At 41.1% G+C, this 20581-nt stretch overlaps 1 protein-coding gene across 10 annotated transcripts in view; it reads left to right on the top strand.

Moving 5' to 3' along the window:
* Window positions 1-20581, top strand: part of MAPK10 (mitogen-activated protein kinase 10) — a 179371-nt gene that overhangs the window by 61407 nt on the left and 97383 nt on the right. The window lies entirely within an intron of this gene.

Raw genomic sequence — 20581 nt, 5'->3', positions numbered from 1 at the left:
ACCAGGGGAGGTCCAGGCTGGATATTAGGAAAAATTTTTTCACTGAAAGGGTTCTCAGGCATTGGAATGGGCTGCCCAGGGAGGTGGTTGAGGCCCCATCCCTGGAGGTGTTCAAAAGCCGGGTTGATGTAGTGCTGGGAGGTCTGGTTTAGTGATGATGCTCCTTGTTTGTTGTGTGGGTGTCTATTTTTGTCAGTGAGGTTGACGGTTGGACAAGATGATCTTTAAGGTCCCTTCCAACCTAGAAGATTCTGTGATTCTGTGATTCTGTGAGGTAGGCTGTATTCTGTAGACGTGACCTATTTGGCTGTGTATCTTACTGTGAAGTTTCACCTCTAAATCTAATTCCAGTATTACTTCCATTTCGTGAGCATGACTCTGCAGATGTGGATCGTATGCAAAGTGTTACACACAGGTTTGCCTCTGTGCCCTAGAGGACATTGCACATACTGATATTTCCTTTAGACCTGTATTTAAATTGTTGCAAAATCAAGACCCCAACGCACTTGTGTTATTCTTCTCTGTGTGGCACGGATCTGTAGTATTACAGTACAAAAAGAATGCAATAACAGTGTAAATGGTAATATAAAAGATGAGCTGGCAGTACCTGGTACAATGTAACAGTTCTTAGTTCATCTTTAAGTACCTGTACATTAATATGATAACACCGATTAATCACGATAATGTGCTAACACACTAACGGGGACTAAAGATAGTTCTGAATGGCATTCTGTGTTAAATTCATTTGCTAAGCAATGCAGATAACAGCCGCAGAAAATCAGAAAGCATTCATGTATCTTATGTACCCTACGGTTTTTTTTTTAACTTGGTGGATGTGTTTTTTGTTTTAACTTGTTTTGCTGGTTTTTATTTCGATAAACATAGCCATAGTTGTAGTTGTAGGTGACTGTCTTCTAAGGGGAACAGAGGGTTCAATATGCTGGGCTGATGCTCTTCTTAGGGAAGTATGCTGCCTCCCTGGGGCCTGGGTGAGGGACATCAGTAGGAAAATTCCTAATCCGGTTCAGCCCTCGGACTACGGACTATTACCCGCTGTTCCTCTTTCATGTGGGTGGCGATGAGGTGGCAACACATAGCCCCAGAGTAACCAAAAGAGACTCCAGGGCCTTGGGAAGGTTAAGAAGGGAATCCAGGGTGCAGGTCATCTTTTCCTCTCGTCTCCCTCTCAGTGACTCTGAGAGAAGCAGTCGTGCTCAGTCTGTCAATACGTGGCTCCGTGGCCGGTGTCACCGCCACAATTTTGGGTTTTTTGACAATGGGATGGTCTACACAGCACCAGGCTTGCTGCTGTTGGATGGGTTCATCTTTCTGAAAGGGGAAAGAGGGTGTTGGCTTATGAGCCAGTGGGGCTCATTGACCAAGCTTTAAACTAGACTCATTGGGAGAGGGGGATATTACCTGGATTGCTCATGACAAGGCAAGGGATGATGCTCCAAGGTCTGAGGGATGGGTTGTTAGTGAAGGCCCTCAACCTATTGCTCTGAGATCTACTGGGTACCCTGCAGCACACTTGAAGTCTTACAGAGACTTATGGAGTTTACGGTTTATGGCTAATGAAGCAATCTAGGCTGAAGCATGCAGGCTCTGTGCCTCCATAGGAGTCATTTTTTGTACATTTTTGGTAGGATGTATGTGCTTGAAATAAAACAAAAATAGTCCTCCTTTCTGATAGCATAGTCTCCATTAGCTAGATAGATGTACAGCGCTTAAATTTCGAAGGAAGTCATTATTTGCATAGTTTAGGTACAAGAAAGAACACTAAAGTTCTCACCACACACATGTCCCAGAATATTTTTAGTCATGCTGAATATGTGCAAATTCTTGATGCTTTACATCTGAGGATACATAGTACTTTTCAGCACAGGAACATGTCCCATATGCTATGTTGCATACTTGCCTGCCAACCCTGTTCCATTCAGTTTATAGTTTTTCAGTGTTTCTTGAGGGATAAAATTACATGGGCAGAATGTAACACCATTCCCTGAATCTTCTTTTTCATTCAAAGATAGTCGCTTCAGCTGTAAATTGCAAACACACGCTACCTGCAGATAAAATGTTGGTGTAAATTAGAAAGCCTAAGAGATTGTGAGAGGGAACTGAAATCAGACAGTTTTTGGATAGGACTGAAGTAGGACCAGTCTAATACATCACAACTCACAGTAACCTGCTGAAATAATTCTCTCTTGTTATTTCATAGAATATGTTTCATTTAAATTATATAGCATGGGGTACTAGCCCCTGTGAGAGCAAAGCAAAGGCAGCTGGCACAAAGGATTAATTCTGATGCTTTTTTATTCCAGAGATGTAGCCCTGTAAGTTAGAGAAACGGGCTAGAGTAATGAGAACAGGATGACATTTCCCCTGCTATTCTATTGTTGCCAATACAGGGCATTTCTGCTGTTTGAGTTTGTTTGGGAACGTGTCTGAATAATTTTATTTATATTGTATTACTGCATTTATCTACATATCTTTTTGGAAAATCAATAAAGGTATATAAACATCTCTCTTTAGTTTTAACCTGTTTTGTGTAAATTAGCAATGTTTTTATAACATTGTGTCTCAGCAGTTCTCCACTGCAGTAAACTTGTTGGACTCATTAAACATCCTAGAGGACAAAATGCCTATAAACTCAGTCAAATGAATTAATGAATACTTAAACTAGTAAAACTTGGTTTTCTCTGTATTTCTAGCTCCTGAATGATTACACTCTCAAAAGTTGTTTCAAGTTGAAGGATGAACTGGCAAGACTTATTCCAGCAGGAAAACAAGCTAAAACTTTCTGTCTGTGTGGCAATGATTGGTATCCTGCTTGGCAGTGTCTGCAGAGATGCCCATTTACCCTGAGATGCTGCAGGACAAGAGCTGTCTAAGTCTGTCCAGGTTAAAGTGTGTTAGCAGGCACCTTTAGGTAGCCTTCACTGGAACAAAGTGGTTCAATGTGGCATCTTTCAAGTGTGCTCTATTGTAGTGCAGGAAGGGTGAAAACTGCCCTTGTACAACTCACATAAGGGTGTATTAGGTAAGAACAAATGGCAGCTCAAGAAAAAGTTTGGAATAAGAAAACAGCAGTGATGGTTACCCAGATTTCAAGCTCTTACGGTAAGCATTGTAGCCAGTTCTTATTTGTTTTGTAAATATCATGAAATACTATTATGTTGAAGATCGTGTGATAATGCAATGGTGCTCTAATATAAGGGGAATTTTTCTTCAGTGTGTGTGTACCATTTTAAAAAGCTGTGGTGTAGAGTAGAGTTGCCACTCTACTTTTAAAAATGATCAGAATTATTAGTGGTAGTTAGCTCAGGCCAGTAAAAGCAAAAGGCCCTTTTACAGTTACCTCCAGCTAAAACCAAAACAAAACCCCCAGGCAACAACCAACCAAACAAAAAACACCAAAGAAAAGAAAACAAACAAGCAAAACAAAACAACTTGTGAAAGTAACAACTGGTTCGGTAAACAGTGGATTCTGGAAAATTGTTATTCAAGCTGGTGGACTATCAAGGTTAAAAAAAAAAATTAAAAAAATCCATTATTGTGGGTAGTGTGGTGCATCCAAAGAAAGAAGAAGTCAGGCAAAAAAGCCAGGAGCCTGCATGCATGCAAGGAGCTCCTGGACAAGCCCAAAAGCAAAAAAGAGGCCTACAGAGGGTGGAAGCAAGGACAGGTATACCAGGCGGAATACGGAGAAACTGTTCGAGTGACCAGGAACCAGATCAGGCAAGCTAAAGCCCAGAGATAATTAAATCTGGCCAGGGACGTCAAGGATAACAAGGAAAAATTCTGTAGGTATGTCAGAGATAAAGGCAAGACTAGGGAAGATGTGGGCCCTCTCTGGATGGAAACAGGAGACCTGGTCACCCAGGATATGGAGAAGGCTGAGGTACTGAATGACTTTTTCACCTTGGTCTTCATGAGCAAGGGCTCTAACCACACTGCCCAAATTGCCGAAGTCAAAACCAGGAGCTATGAGAATGAAGAACCACCCACTCTAGGAGATGAGGTTAAAGACCATCTGAGGAACCTGAAGGTGCATAAGTCCATGGAACTTGATGAAATCCATCCACGGGCCCTGAGGGATCTGGTGAATGAAGTTGCAAAGCCACCCGTACTGAATGACTTTTTCACCTTGGTCTTCATGAGCAAGGGCTCTAACCACACTGCCCAAATTGCCGAAGTCAAAACCAGGAGCTATGAGAATGAAGAACCACCCACTCTAGGAGATGAGGTTAAAGACCATCTGAGGAACCTGAAGGTGCATAAGTCCATGGAACTTGATGAAATCCATCCACGGGCCCTGAGGGATCTGGTGAATGAAGTTGCAAAGCCACCCTCCATTATATTTGAAAAGTTGTGGCAGTCTGGGGAAGTTCCCACTGACTGGAAAAGGGGAAGCATAACCCCCAGTTTCAAAAAAGGAAAAAAGGAAGGCCCAGGGAACTACAGGCTGGTCAGTCTCATCTCTATGTCCAGCAAGACCATGGAGCAGATCCTCCTGGAATCTCTGCTAAGGCGCATGGAAAATAAGGAGGTGACTGGTGACAGCCAACATGGGCAAGTCATGTCTGACAAATTTGGTGGCCTTTTATGATATTGCCACAGCATTGGTAGATAAGGGGAAAGCAACAGTCATCATCCAAAGTTTTTGACACTGTCCCGTATGGCGTCCTGGTCTCTAAATTGGAAAGGCATGGATTTGATAGATGGACCTCTCAGTGGATCAGGAAATGGCTGGATGGCCGCACTCAAAGGGTTGCAGTCAATGGCTCAACGTCCAAAGTGAAGCCAGTGACAAGTGGCATTCCTCAGGGATCAGCACTGGGACCAGTGCTGTTCAACATCTTTGTCAGAGACATGGACAGTGGGATTGAGTGCGCCCTCAGCATGTTTGCCGATGACACCAAGCTGTGTGGTGCGGTCAACACTCTGGGGGGAAGGGATGCCATCCAGAGGGACCTGGACAGGCTTGAGAGGTGGGCCAATGCAAAACTCATGAAGTTCAACCAAGCCGGGTGCAAGGTCCTGCACCTGGGTCATGGCAATGCCAGGCACAAATACAGGTTGGGCAGAGAATGGCTTGAGAGCAGCCCTGAGGAGAAGGTCTTGGGGTGTTCATGGACGAGAAGCTCAAGATGAGCCAGCAATGTGCCCTTACAGCTCAGAAAACCAATCATATCCTGGGCTGCATCAAAAAAAGTGTGGCCAGCAGGTCGGGGGAGGTGATTCTGCCCCTCTGCTGCACTCTGGAGTACTATGGCCAACTTTGGAGTCCTCAGCACAGGAAGGACATGGTCCTATTAGAATGGCTCTAGCAGAGGGCCACAAAAATGATCAGAGGACTGGAGCACCCATCCTATTAAGTCAGCCTGAGAGAGTTGGGATTGTTCAGCTTGAAGGCTCCATTGAGAGCTTATAGCAGCCTTCCAATATCTGAAGGGAGCTACAGGAGAGCTGGGGAGGGACTCTTATCAGAGTCCCTGAACTGAAAGAGGAGAAATTTAGATTAGATCTCAGGAAGAAATTATTTGCTGTGAGGGTGGTGAGACACTGGAACAGGTTGCCCAGAGAAGATTGTGGCTGCGCCATCCCTGGAGGGGTTCAAGGCCAGGCTGGATGATGCTTTGAGCAACCTGTTTTAGTGGGAGGTGTCCCTGCCCAGGACAGGGGAGTTGGAACTCAATGATCTTTAAGGTCCTTTCCAACTCTAATGATTCTATGATTGTAAAATTATTCTTCTGAGGTCAGGATCTGGTCTAAGATTTTATCTTTTGTTTGTTTTAAAGACTACAGCTTGTATATTGGTAGCTGTAATTAAATAACACAGGATCCTGCACCTGGGGAGGAATAACCCCATGCATCAGTACATGTTAGTGGTTGACCTACTGGAAAGCAGCTCTTCGAAGAAGGACCTAGTGGTCTTGGCAGACAACTGGATGACCATGAGCCAGCAATGTGCCCTTGTGGCCAAGAAGGCCAATGGTCTCTTGAGGTGCATTAAAAAAGAGCATGGCCAGCAGGTGGAGGGAGGTCATCCACCCCCTCTGCTCTGCCCTGGTGAGGCCCCATGTGGAGCACTGTGTCCAGTTCTGGGCTCCCCAGTTCAAGAAGGACAGGGAGATGCTGGAGAGGGTACAGCAGAGGGCTACTGGAGCATCTCTCTTATGAGGAAAGACTGAGAGACCTGAGTCTGTTTAGCCTGGAGAAGACTGAGGGGGAATCTTACCAATACTTATAAATTTCTAAAGGGTGGATGTCAAGAGGATGGGGCCTCTAGGTGAACCTGCTTTGGCAGGAGGGTTTTGGACTAGATGATCTCTGAATGTCCCTTCCAGTTCCTACCATTCTGCAATTCTGTGAAAAACTAAGCCTTCCTCTTTGCCGTGCCCTGAAGAACAGAGTATGGCGGAGAAAGAGGATCAAGGGAGACATGGAATGATTGATATAAGGAGTTTGTACTGATAGGGGGGCAGGGGGAAGGTTACTTTCATAACCACACTTGAAAGTGCTTTAAAGACTCATTGTGCTTCATAAGTATTATGTTCCTTTTCCTATTTCCCAACATCATTCACAAATTAAGTTTGGCCTAGCCCAACTTAAAACTCCCCGGTACTCAAAAGAATATGGAGTCTGTTATTATTCATGCATCCATTTGATTTCACACCAAAATCCAGAAAGATGTCCTAGAAAAAAAAAACAACACATGTTAGAAAGTGAAAAAAAAAAACCCACAAACTCGCTCAAAAAACTGATGAAAAAGTTCCAAGTGTTAATGATAAATATATCAGTTCATTCTGCTCATTTCTACACTCCAAAATGTTTGGATTCAAAAATGAAATACAAAAAAGAAAGCACTTGGCTATGCAAGAAAAATTGGATTTTGTTCGTTTGTTTCTGGGGCAGCTGTCAGAAGGATGGAGTTCAGTGAAACTCAGCCTTCCTTAACTTTTGTCTTGTTTAGGAATTTAACCCATTTCATATTAGCTTTCAGTGGTGCGCTTTCAACAGGTGGATTAAAACCAGAACCCCGGGCTGTTATTCCTGACTGAGTGGAGGTGTCCTTTGTTTGGCTGGTACCTTGGTTTTATTATCTGTCAAATGTGTGTGAAAGAGCTCTTGAGGAGTGTTGTAAACCAGGTTTTGTAAAACATCTAGCTCCTGCTTTTGCTTAGTACACTGTACTTTGTGGAGGGAAGTCTAAAAAGTTTTTTTTTTTATCATCAGGTTTCCTCCCTGTGGAGTATCACTGAACATGTCTATTGCTGATTTTGCCAAAAAAGCAGTAAACAATTAACCTAGGAAATACATGAGCTATGCACAATATCGCAAAGGGTTGATGTAGTGTAGGGTATGGAAAGTATGCTCTGGTCTGTAGTCTAAGGAGGCTGGAAACCCTGTGAAGCAAATTTCTCATCTAAATTCAGGTGGTTTTCATGGACAGCGAGTCATTTTTGTGTGGAACAGCTTCATGACATTCATTGCATGTTGTGGTAGATCATGTTACCTCTTTGACATGGAGAAGAGGACTCAATCACCTGTCTCACTTCCCAACGATATCAGATCAGTTGGATTTGAGGTGATTTGTCCTATATACAGCTTCTGTGGGAGCTGGAAATGGTATCAGAAAATACATAGGGGCAGTCATATCTGATTCTTTGGCCATCTGCTCTTGTTTAGGAAGCAGGGCTCAAACTTACTTACAATACAGGAAATTAGTGCCCTTCAGTGCATTTTTTCAGCTTAGCATTGGAAAGCAGACAGCAGAGCTTGTGCCTATATTGTGGACACGTGGCCTTTGTGAGGTTTAAGAGAACAAGAAATGGAATTTCCTAACCTTCTGGAAATAGGAACAGAGAAAGAGGCAGTCTGTCTTACAGTGCTCTCTCAAGAGAGTAACGGCAGCGGTTCATGTGCAGGCACAAAAGAGTATCTTTTATTCCACCTGTTTTGTCGTGGCAGCAGCAGCCACTTGCCCCAGAGAAGGGCAGGTATCTCAGTGTAGGCACCACGTGGGCAAGACTGGGGTCAGACTGCCAGCTGGGCCACCCCAGTAGGTGATGTAGTAGACCCAGTAGGCAGTTACTTCAGAGGAAACATACTTCAACTGACTCTAAAGTATCAAGTTCAAATTCTGATTGCAAACTGGGGATGAGCAGAGCTTTCTGCAGGCCAACCAACCACATTTTTTTTTTTCTGAATATTTACAAAAAGCATTAATAAGTTGAGCTACTAGCCTTGGTTTTTTCCAGGTAGGTACTGAAAGGTCGTTATTGGCACTTCCTAGCTTGATTGCAGCGTAGAAATAACCCAAGATGAGAGTAAATGACAAGACAAGGGTAAAATGAGGGGAGAATGGCAAGAATATGCTAAATATGAATTAATTAGGATTGGCGCATGTTATTGGTAGTGTTCACAACATCTCTGCTGCCAGGCCTGTGTAATTAGCAGCAATAAAAGCACTGTCAGTAATGAATGCTCTTGTAACAGTTACCTGGGACTTCAAACTTCATTCACTGATTCATGTGTTCATGTCCATTATAAATTGGGAACAGTCATTTTTGGAAGTTCCGTATTTCTCAATTCATGTTTCAGTATTTCTTCAACCAGTCTTCTCTTCAGATAATTTGTTTTGGAAGCAATTACTGCATTTTATGAAGTGACCTAGAAACTGCTCATCTATGCCTTTTCCTATTTCTAATAGTTTCTGTCTTTTTCTCACTAGCTGGATGCTTTCTTAAAATTGCCTGAAATACCAGTCTTTTTTCCAGAAAAACATCCATGATACTCATTGCCTTTCTCAGAAGAAAAATAATGATTTTATTCATAGACTAGGGGAAAGAGTTTGAGGGAATTTATGAACTTGCATCTTTTGTTCACCTAGGGACTGAAACAAATGATCTTAAAGAATTAACATGGAATAGACTTGTTCTGTGGATAAAAAGTTAATATGGATTTCCTCTTCTCCTGCCCCAATTTGGTAAACTGTTTTTGTTTAACTTGAGCAAAAAAGCTACACTTGACCTTGGGAAGAGGAAGCATATTATAGCATTTACAAGATGGTGATCAAACCGCAGCCTGTCAGCAGTCATTCTTGTCCTATCCATTTTGCTATGTTTATGTGCTGGAAATGTTGCTGTATTTTTTCTGATGTATTTATGTATTTCCATTTACCTTGTAAATGGCTACCTTTTTTTTTTTTTTTTTTTTTTTAAGGGGTACGCTCAGTAGTGTCTAAAATGTGTCTGGTTTAGCTTGTGCCATCCTAAGCTCTTTCTGCCTAACACCATAGCTTTGGAGTGGAAGGTGGTGAACAGACCAGCACCTCTCAGATGGCGCAAGCACCTCATAGACCTCTCCATAAAGTTTCTTTCAAAGCAGGCTACATGTGAGCATGTATTTTTGAACTTCAAGGATTGAGACTCAGAAGTACGTTTAGGAGATATTATTAACTACAGCAGGTTGAAAAAAACGTTGGCAGAAGACTTTTCATTACAAAAAGTGCTTTTAACTTTTGGGGGCAGGGAGATTAAGGAAAATAGATCAAAGGTTAAATATTTCAATTAATTTGTGCTTTCCTGTACTCTAACAAGTATCTCTTTTTTTTTCTTGAAATTTTGACTTTCAACATTTTCTTTCTAGCTTAGAAGTATTTTTTAGAGTGTTGAATATACCGCAGATTGGAAAATGCAGTTCCAATGGCTCCAATGGCTGTAGTACACTCAAGTGTGGGAAGTCGAGTGTACTGGAAAGACTCCCAGTCGATCAGGTTTGAGACTTGTCTGCTAGCGTGTAAGAAAAGTATGCATATATTTTTTTATATATTCTTTTTTTTTTAATATGTTTTTCATAATACTCATACCTGTTGAAAAGTCTAGAAGATGAGAACTGAATAAGAGTAAAATTAGGCAAGGAGATGCTAGCTCCTGCCTAGTTCAGGAAAGGCTTACATTTGTAGTTGAAATGTAAAAGCACTAGGAAGTGAATCCAGGAAACCTTAAGTTTGCCGGTCCATTGTTCATTCAAAGGGCAATTGCTTGATTGTGATCTGCATTCCTTGCCTACTGCAAGGAAAGAGGTAAGTGTGACTTTACTAACCAACAGATGTTTCAGAAATAGAAAATGATCCCATGTTGAGCCCTTGATTAAGGCTGCCACTTGAAAAACACATGAGAATCCTGAAACCCTAATCTGAAACTCTAGAGCCCAGGCATATGACTGAGTTCTAAATTTTTTGTTCACATTTACATGTCTAGTTTAGGAGTGTGAATGCCAGTGCTCCAATGGAATTGTGCAAGGGCCGTGTTACGCTTTATGAGCACAAACTTCCACTGAGGCTAATGGGAAGCTGCACTGTCCCCACGGGAGCTCTAGGAAGCATTTATGCCCTGGGCCCACACTGAATCACTGAGATTTTCCTAGGAAAAAAAGGCCACGTGCACTTAATATCTCCCTTAAGAGCTTTCTCTTCTTTGGATGACCATGTTCATTATGCAAGATGGAAGGGATGTGATTATTATTACTGCTATGTAACACTGATCTGATGGCATGAGTGCACAAAGCTCTACAAAATGTATGGTGTTTATACTTTCCAAGCTTATAGTCTAACAGGGATGAGTATTAGGCAAACGGGTAGATGATTTATAGGGAGTAGAATTAATCAAGTGTGAAGGGCTGGAAAAAATAAAGAGTATTTACATTGCTATTTTGTTGTGAACCTAAAGAAAGCTTGGCACTATGGACACCAGAAGGTGTTCTAGCTGTGTGGAAGCTCTGGTAATTGAGTCACATCTGAAGAAGAAGCCAAAAACATTAGAAGAGCAATCTATGGATTGCAGCATATTTGGAAAAAGACATTAGAACGTGCTAAGCAGTCAAAAGTAGGATAAGGACAAGTTCTTTAGGACAAGTAACTCATGTAAAATACGTTTTTGCCCGGATCATGGTAATATATCACTTTGTGGTACCCATTTCAGATCTTTCAGTCCAAACTCTTTCAAAGTAGTATAAAGGTTTGTCATTTAAATTATTCTTCAGTCTTTCACTGTCTCTTGCTTCCTGGCGTTACTCACTGCAGAGTTCTTCTGGTAGCAAAGACTTTTTCAAAGATGCTCAGCTTGTTCTTGCTAGGCTATACCATGCCTTATTAATGGCAGTGTTTAAGGGAGAGAAGTCCTCAATCCATCTGGTGTACCGAGGTAAATTAAACTTGTTCCTGTACTGTCTTTGGCTTACTGGGTCAGACACCACATATTTGTTGTGGTTCACCCCTTTGGCCAGCTTTGAGGAGAACTGAGATACAAGAAAGAGTGCAGTTCTTGATGTTGTTTCACATTTGAATTATATTCAGTACCTGCAAAAATATTGATTTCATATGAAGTATCTGACCTTGTGTGTTTCTGTAGATTTTGAAAGCCTTTTATTCCTGTCTCTGAACTCTCTAGTTCCTCAGCAGACTCAAATATTTCTGACAGCTACTTGAGAAGAGGAGGGGCAGACAAATTACCTGTTTGAAATATCTGCACTGTATCTCTGCTTTAATGCACTTAGAGCAATTCTCTGGAACTGTGGGAGGGCCCATGCTTTTAAATGGTACTGTGTGCCTCTGTAAAAATTGCTGTTTACCCATAAAAGGGAGTATCGGGTTTGCATGGCAAGGTTTTGTAGCAGGGGGACTGAAGGGGTGGCTTCTCTGAGGAGCTGTCAGAAACTTCCCCTGTATCAAATAAAGCTGAAACCAGCCAGCTCCAAGATGGACCTGCTGCTGGCCAAGGCCAAGCCCATCAGCAACAGTGGTAGTGCCTTTGGGATAACATATTTAAGAAGGAGAAAAAGACCCTGCATGCCAGCAGCCAGAAGACAGAAGTGGAATATGTAAGAGAAACAACCCTGCAGACACCAAGGTCAATGAAGAAGGAGAGGAGGTGCTCCAGGCAGCAGAGCAGAGATTCCCCTGCAGCCTGTGGTGAAGACCATGGTGAGGCAGGCTGTGCCTCTGCAGCCCATTGAGGGTAACGGTGGAGCAGATATCCACCTGCAGCCCATGGAGAACCCTGTGCCAGAGCAGGTACATGTGTCCAAAGGAGGCTGTGACCCTGTGGGATGCCCATGCTGGAGCAGGCTCCTGGCAGGACCTGTGACCCATGAAGACGAGCCCATGCTGGAAGAGGTTTGCTGGCAGGGCTTGTGACCCGGTAGGGGACCCGTGCTGGAGCAGTCTGTTCCTGAAGGACGGCACCCCATGGCAGGGACCCACACTGGAGCAGTTCACGAAGAACATTGGAGGAGTTTGTGGAGGACCGTCTCCCTTGGGAGTGACCCCACGGTGGAGCAGAGGAAGAGCGTGAGGAGTCCTCCCCCTGAGGAGGAAGGAGTGGCAGAGACAACGTGTGATGAACTGACCAAACCCCCATTCCCAGTGCCCCCGTGAGGGTCCAGGGGAGGAGGTAGAGAATGCGGGAGTAAAGTTAAGCCCCAGGAATAAGAGAAGGGAGAGGGGAAGGTGTTTTAAGATTTAGTTTTTATTTCTCATTATCCTACTCCGATTGGCTTGGTAATAAATGGAATTATTTTTCCCCATTTTGAGTCTGTTTTGCCCATGACAGTAATTGCTGAGTGAGTTCCCTGTCCTTATCTCAACCCGTGAGCCTTTTGTTATATTTTCTCTCCTTTGTCCAGCTGAGGAGCAGAGTGATAGAGCAGCTTTGGTGTGCACGTGGTGTCCAGCCAGGGTCAACTCATAACATTTCCCTACAGTTATAAAGATGTATGTGCTAGTGTCTCTGTATCTTCGTGGTTAGGAGGAGGAAGAAATTACAAAACAGCCTGTTTTGCTTTCCATTTTCTTTTTTCCCAAATCATTCATCATGAAAATTTCCTAGTTTGTCTCTGGCTCCCTTTGTCTTACCAAAGCACTAGGAGAAACTCTTCTTTGGTTAAAAGGAGCATGCTAAGAGGGCATCTCTGCCCCTACACCTTCAGCTTAGTTTGCAGCCATGTGAAGAACAGCTTTTACAGTGTTACTGGAATCTTGATATGATGCCTTCCATTTCAGTACTGCAGAAATTTTCTTGTTGCTGTATTAGTTCACTTCCATGATTCACTTTCTCTCTTCCTCTCTCTTTAGTTGTTTTAATGAATGGCTTATGAAAAATTGCATTTAAAATTTTTCATTTGGAATGGATGAATCGCTTTTCTGAATAGATAGCATCTGATGTAAAAGTTTAATTCCTGAGTCCCTCAAATCATTGATTCTTTTGCCACTCAGCAAAGTAGGACCAAACATGTCTTTACACTAGACTAGAAGAAGAACATGATGGCCCATGAAAATGCAGTGTCTTTTATGCTGTAATGTTTTTATTTATGAAAAAAGGGAAGTATTTTGCAGCAGAGTTATCTTTTTTCAGTGTTGCTGTTTTAACTTCATGTGAGTTGTTTTATGGCATTTGGCACAGGAAAGTAGACTAAATTTGTCACATATAATTCCTGCTGGCAATTTCACACTTGGGATAAGAACCGGAGTTAGGATTATTTTCATGCGCAATTCTGAGTGTGCTACATCCCACTCTCTCTGAAGTCCCTGTCTGTTGAAATAGACCACTGGGCCACCTGGGGGGGGTCAGTGTTTTGTGGGATAACATTTGAGGTGAGCCAGCATCCCATCCCAGGCTAATGGGGTCTGGCCGTGGGATTCAAGAACGTCCACACTCCTCCCCATTATCTCTTTTCCCAGTTCCTTTATTTAATCCTTGACAGCCTGTTAAAAATGGAAGAGCCTTGAAGCAAAGATTCTAAATAAATCTTTGGAATGGCTGCAGTAGTACGTACAACAGAGATACCACGTTTCTGTTACAGCAAAGCCAGAATATGGGAGTGCTCTGGCCGTTCTGTTTGTATCGGCTTCTCATGGTCTCTCACAGAAGATTCGCAGGAAAGTAAAAGAATCCATAAATAACCATATAGGACATTATCCGCACAGTAGGCCTCGAATAGGAGGACCCTAATTGAAGTCCTAAACTAGAGCATCTTATTTGTTGTAACTATCAGCTGTTATAAACCTGGGTAGCTTTGCATTTCATGTAAGGCTCAAATTCATTTATTAATTTTCTAGCCTTGGTGAAATGATAATGATAAATCAGCTCCTTGGTCTAAAAGGAAATTTACATTTAATTACCATCTTTGAAATTCTTACCCTCTGACTTTATCAAAGTCACTTTGTTCCAGTGCTACAGAACAAACAAAAAAAAAAAACTTTTACTTTCTTGTGACAGTTAACCTTTGCATTTTAACACACCTTTCCTTGTTTCACTTGTACACAAGAGCCTAACAGGACCATGACTTGGTTTTAATCACTCCTTACCTGTCCAGTCTAAGTTCACAAATTTGTAAATCGTTTTCTAATGTGTTAGTTAGTGGCCATCTGTATGGCAGGTAACTAAGAATAACCTTCATGGTTCTGTATCTTCTGTATTTCTGGTTTTGCCTATGGAAAACAAATGACACTGTTACAGCAACACCACTCAACAGCAGTAGATATGTTTTCTTTAAATAGTTCTCTCATTGTTTTGTCAGACCCCAGAACTTTAATTGGATATATAAATATCCACTGGATATATAAATATCACTGGATATATCACACTGGATATATAAATATCATTATTCTTTCCAGTCTCGTATCATATTGAATTGAATTATTGATCTTTAGAAACAGGAGGCCTCTTCTTACTCCATTAAGATTTTTTTCTCATATCCTTAGAGTATTAATCAACACAACCTAGAAGGTGTCAAAATATTTTCAGTGTTTTCTTAAACAAAATGCAACTGCCATTTGATAGTAACAGTTTGCATTGATTTTGCAACAAATCCCACGGGCATCCCCTGAGATGAGTAGTTCTAGTAGCATTTTTATTATGGGAGTAATTAAAATTTACAAATGTTAAAGCTTAGGAGGGGGAAAAGCTTTTGAGAAGGGAAGGAATCTGGGTTGTAGTTGTTTGAGAAATGAGCTGGTTTGTAACTGAAGAATTTACAGTGTCATCTGCTCATGGCTACAGGCTTGTACTCCAGAACTAGGCTTGTGACCTTTTTTAGAGTAACAGTATTTTTAGTTGTGTAGTTCCTGTATTAATAAATTTCACTGAATTTCACTGAATTTCACTGAATTTCACTGAATTTCACTGAATTTCACTGAATTTCACTGAATTTCACTGAATTTCACTGAATTTCACTGAATTTCACTGAATTTCACTGAATTTCACTGAATTTCACTGAATTTCACTGAATTTCACTGAATTTCACTGAATTTCACTGAATTTCACTGAATTTCACTGAATTTCACTGAATTTCACTGAATTTCACTGAATTTCACTGAATTTCACTGAATTTCACTGAATTTCACTGAATTTCACTGAATTTCACTGAATTTCACTGAATTTCACTGAATTTCACTGAATTTCACTGAATTTCACTGAATTTCACTGAATTTCACTGAATTTCACTGAATTTCACTGAATTTCACTGAATTTCACTGAATTTCACTGAATTTCACTGAATTTCACTGAATTTCACTGAATTTCACTGAATTTCACTGAATTTCACTGAATTTCACTGAATTTCTAGACTCATAATAACTGACTTGAGAATACACAAGAAGCTGGTAAGGAGGCCAGACTTGGAGCTCATTGTTCCTGTCTTCTGCATGTGAATTGTGACCATTAGGAAAATCTGCTTATCAGTCCCCTATCTTTTCAGTTTGTACAATCTTTTTTATTTCCTATGTATTTCCTCCAAAAGCCTTTTCAGTGGTATTCCTAAATTCTTTCTTTGCCACTCTTTTTTTCTCTTCCAGCAGTTCAGTTTTAGAGCTGCTTGCATGATTCTTGTGAATTTTTACATGCCATCACTTCTCATCCCAGTTGAAGATGATCTGTTTCTACTGGGATTTAACCTTAATAATTACCCTGTTCACATCATTGCTTTCCCCAGTTGTTCCAAAATAATTAAAATGAGAGCATGGACACAACAGAAAAACACTCTTTCTCAGTAGCAGTCTCCTTGTCTGTTATTAATCCACTTGCAAATTTCAGTTCCTATTTATCTTCTGTCAGGTCTTGAAGCTTCTTGCCAAGCAATGGGTCCCATTGAAGCTGATACTGAAAATGTTCTGTTGTTGCAGTGCTCTAAATTAGCTGTGCAAAAATTAATATTGCCGATAAGCCTGAAGGTTCGGTCTTTGAATACCTATTTGACAGGGTATTTGGATATATATATCCAACCATAACTGGCAGCAATTATATGAAAAATCTGGGCGAATTGCAGCTCTTCTTTCTTGATCCAGTGTGTTAAAGAAGACAGAGCCCCCCTATGAAATTTCCTAGAAGTCTGGGGACCAGAAATTACTGTTTTCTCCCTGTGCACTTTCTCATGCTATGTGACTTTGTTCAGGACTTCATTATTTCATACACTCAGGATACAAAGATGCTAAATGGAAGGATGCAATATATGGACAATATTCTGTAGCTTCTTTATTTTTCCCTTTGATATTTATACAGACCAGAATAGCCAAATTTTGATAAAGGAAAAATATAGGAGTGAGAGCATTACTCAAGGCTTCAGAGAACTGATAAGCTACTGTGATGAGAGTATATATTTTCGGATGAAGGAGAGAGGAATTCCAGTACTGGAAATCCATGGAATGATTCAAACCCATTTTCAAAACAGGATGCATTAATAATTCATAAATGTTAATCTTTGAACATTAATGTATTACAAGAAGGTTTTTAAGTGACATCTGAATTCATAAATTACCCTCTGAAGTGGGGCAGGATTATTTTTTTTTAAATAACTTTAAATCATTGTGCTATCTCATTAATTTTTTTCATGCTCTGAATGTTTCCTGAATAAAATATAATGAGGCAGAAATAAATACTTCCATTAGCCTTTTATAGCACAAGTATAGAGCTACATGCCTGTGAAGACAGAGAGCCCATTCACTGTACCTGTTGTACACATGTGGTGTATTTGGATGGCAATACCAAATAAGCAGAAAGGCTGGATTTAGCTCTTGATATGAATATGTACGGTTTCCCCTTATTATTGAGTTCATCACACTGCATGGGACTGGGAATAGATCATAGCACGTAACTGGGGGATGTACTGTGATTCTGTTAAAACTTTCCAGTTTGCAGCCACACTCTGCCAGGTCTGTATCTAGTGATGTTTTAGATACAAGTAGTTCTGTCTATGATATCTTCAGCTGCTTTCTGATTTCTGTTTAAATTGCAACTCGTACTGTTTAATAATTTTATTTTTTTTTCACACAGGGATATTTTTAGGTTAGGATTTGAAGGATTAGTTTCTAATTTGTTTTATTGTAGGACATGTAAATTCCTCTCAGAGTCCAGCCTCGGGAGCGTGGGAGGTGGTGAGAGCAGCACCAGGGCTAGTCTGGGACTTAATTTATTTCAGCTGCAGCAACACTGGTTTAACTACATGTCAAACAGCTGCTGCAGCTTTTCTCATCAAGAATCTTGTTTCTGTTTGACACAGATGCTGTTGCTGTGGGGTAAGGTGAAGAGTCCTACCTGCCTAGGTTGTGATGAAGAGAGCCATATTGCAGCAGGACAGTTGGGTCCTTTGTCTCTCTCAATTATAAAGTTATATGGAACTTCCCTGAGGCTCCGCATTTTTTTCCTGAATTGTCACAAAAAAGCTTTAAATGTGCTTTGACAGGCCAAGGCAATATCCATTGGGCATGAGGGATTTGCCAGTTGATTAGAAGCCATAGTGATGAGAAACCATCATGGAGATACTTTCTGAGAAGAAAGTGACTGTGATGCTTTCTCCAGCCAAGAGATCTTGTTAAGTGTCAGCTGGAGAAGCAGCTTAGAGGCAACTTGGTGGGTGCAAGTGCTGAGACTCTCCTCAGACCAGTACAGCACCAGTTCAGGCCCCTCAGTCTCAGAGTTTGCATCTATTTTAAACATAGGCTCTTCGGTCATGATCCAGAAGCCAGTTGTGTGAACAATAGTGCAGTCTGAGAAGGAAAACAAGGCTCCCTACACCAAAAGACTGGTTGCCAAATTGTCTGGACGTTTGCTTATACCAAAATAGTATGGTTTGGAGGGTGAGGAGAGAACTCAAGGACAAGCAGAAAGACTTACTGCAGAAGGCTGTATTTGAGAACTACAGTTACGGTTGGTTTTCTGCTTTATCTATTGTCATTGCATGGTTTCCTCTCTGCTCTTAAAAATTATACTGATATTATTGATTTAATCCTTTCAGTCTTCAAAGGGCTGTTTGAATAATAGTGAGATAATCCTCCCGACCCCTGGAGAGAAAGTTCAGCGTTAGTAAAAACAAACAGTCCTTCTCCAGAAAAGACAGCACTGAAGGGAAGGGGATGTTCAGGCTTGAGACTGGGGCATGTTGTTAGCCCACGTTCTGTTTGGAAGAGTAGCTGTTGATAAAGAAGGAGAGGAGTGGAGCCAAGAAGAGGATGGCAAAGCAGCACACCAGGCAGAGGCCAACCCTCAGTGGCATCTTCCTAGTCCCAGGCAGCACTTCACCTGGGGGCTGTGCCACTGAGCAGCTCAGAGGACATTCAAGATTATCTTACTTTTGCCTTCATGTCTACTTTTCTCCTCCTGTTTTAACACCTCCTCGTTTTGTCTTGCCTCAAAGTAGATCATGTGTTTGCTGCTGTGACTTGCACGTTTTCACAGGTTCTGGCATAGAGATGCCTTGATCCTGATGAAAATTCTGTTTTGTAGACAGGTTTGCTCCCTGTGATGCTACTGCAGTCTCTGGCTTCCCAGCTGGATGCCGGCCTGGGTTATTACAAGGTGTTTTGTTGTATCCCACTGGTCCGTTCTCACAGTTCTTCCCACCCTGGGTGATTTTGCTCAAGGTTGAAAAGATAAAGTGTCAGAAGTAAGGTAAAGAAATATTGGACACTTCCACTCTTGCCTAAAGCTCAGATCCCTAGTGAGTGATGTCATTTGTCTGTAGCTTCTTGTTTTATAACTGCTTTATGTTGTGACACAATTATCTCAGCATCAGACCCGTTCTTTATTCGTTTTATACCAACACTTCTTCAATGTCTCTAGTGATGCAGTGTCAGCCAGCACCACGGGAGGTGCGATCAAAGGGATTTACGAAGTTGCCTGTGAATGTATTTCCTGCATGAAGAAATTAGAAATTACATACATGTGTGATTACTTACAGGGGACTGAAGAGAATCCCTTGTGAATTCAATATAGGAAGACACACACTACATAAAGCATGAACTCAAATCTGTTTTACCCTGGGTGTACAGTCTTACAGACCTCTGTGCTACAGAAAGGTGTTCTCATTCCTGGTGTACAACTGGAGGATCTCAGCTCTGCAGTGATTCATTTGATATAACTCATGTGCAGAGGAATATGAGTATTGATCTAGGCTATTAAAGAGTATCATGCTTCTATTATTTTATAAGCAGTAACTGCATAGAAGGACAACCTAATAAATTGTAAAATGTATTCCAGTTCATAAAATTCACCAGTCTATTGCTCTGCCCAGGGTGACTATTAACAGTTATAGTCACTCCTGTGGAAAGCTGAGGAGCTGTGTATGTCTAGTAATGCATATATAATACAAAGTGTGTCTTCTTAGTAGGTTCTTGCAGCAAATTCAGTGGGGAACCAAATTTCCTCAATTCCCTTCCCTTCCTTTCTTCACTTTCTGCTATTAGACTCTGTCTTGAATGTCATGTGTTATGACTAATGGCATTTCAGGCATTGATTATTATAGCAATATAATGTATCCAGCCAGTAGGATTTCATAGTGTATATATCTGCAGCGTGAGAGTGTAATTGTCTGCTGGCTTTCCAGAAATCACCGGCAATATGACTAATATTAAAAGCTTTTTTTGTTTCTTTCTTTCTCCTTGTTTTAATATAACCCCTCCATGGAATGTGAGGCTCTGGTAATGACTCACTGGGCAATGAGGCAGCAATCTCAGACAGTGTAATATGATGCAGAAAAGGTCATGCGCTTGCTTTCACAACAGGATTATTCATTCATTCATTAAAAATTAAACACATGTGCGAACAAATGATGCATTCAAGTTGGTACGTATTAGTGAATACTTTCTTACAGTTTCTTAAGCCCTGATCAGTTTGTATGAGATTAAACTACTTCAAATTAAGTCTTGTCTTATTAGTGGCATATTCCCCTGAAGTTATTTAATTGTCCCTATTGAAAACAAGTTTCGCAAGGAGGCACATAGTGTTTCAGAATCATGGCTGTATCTTAATGGAGTGATGGTTGTGGTTTTATTCATTGGTAAGTCCTTGCAGTGAGCTTATATTTAAAAGAAAATCACAAAGTTCTATATTATTTATCACTTTTTACCTAAAAATTGCTGATTTTTTAATTGTACTGTTAAAAGTTTTTTTCTTTTTTTTTTTTAAATGGAGTTATGCAGCAAAAATCAATGTGCTCCAAAGTCTTTTGATGTAGCTACCTATTTCAGCCTGAGAGCTTTACTGTGTGTTTTTTACACTGATGTCCCATACTAGAATCCAGCTAG

Source organism: Calidris pugnax, unplaced genomic scaffold, assembly GCF_001431845.1.
Source record: "Calidris pugnax isolate Ruff unplaced genomic scaffold, ASM143184v1 scaffold42, whole genome shotgun sequence".
NCBI classification, from domain to species: domain Eukaryota; kingdom Metazoa; phylum Chordata; class Aves; order Charadriiformes; family Scolopacidae; genus Calidris; species Calidris pugnax.
This window is presented reverse-complemented; position numbering and strand designations above follow the sequence as displayed.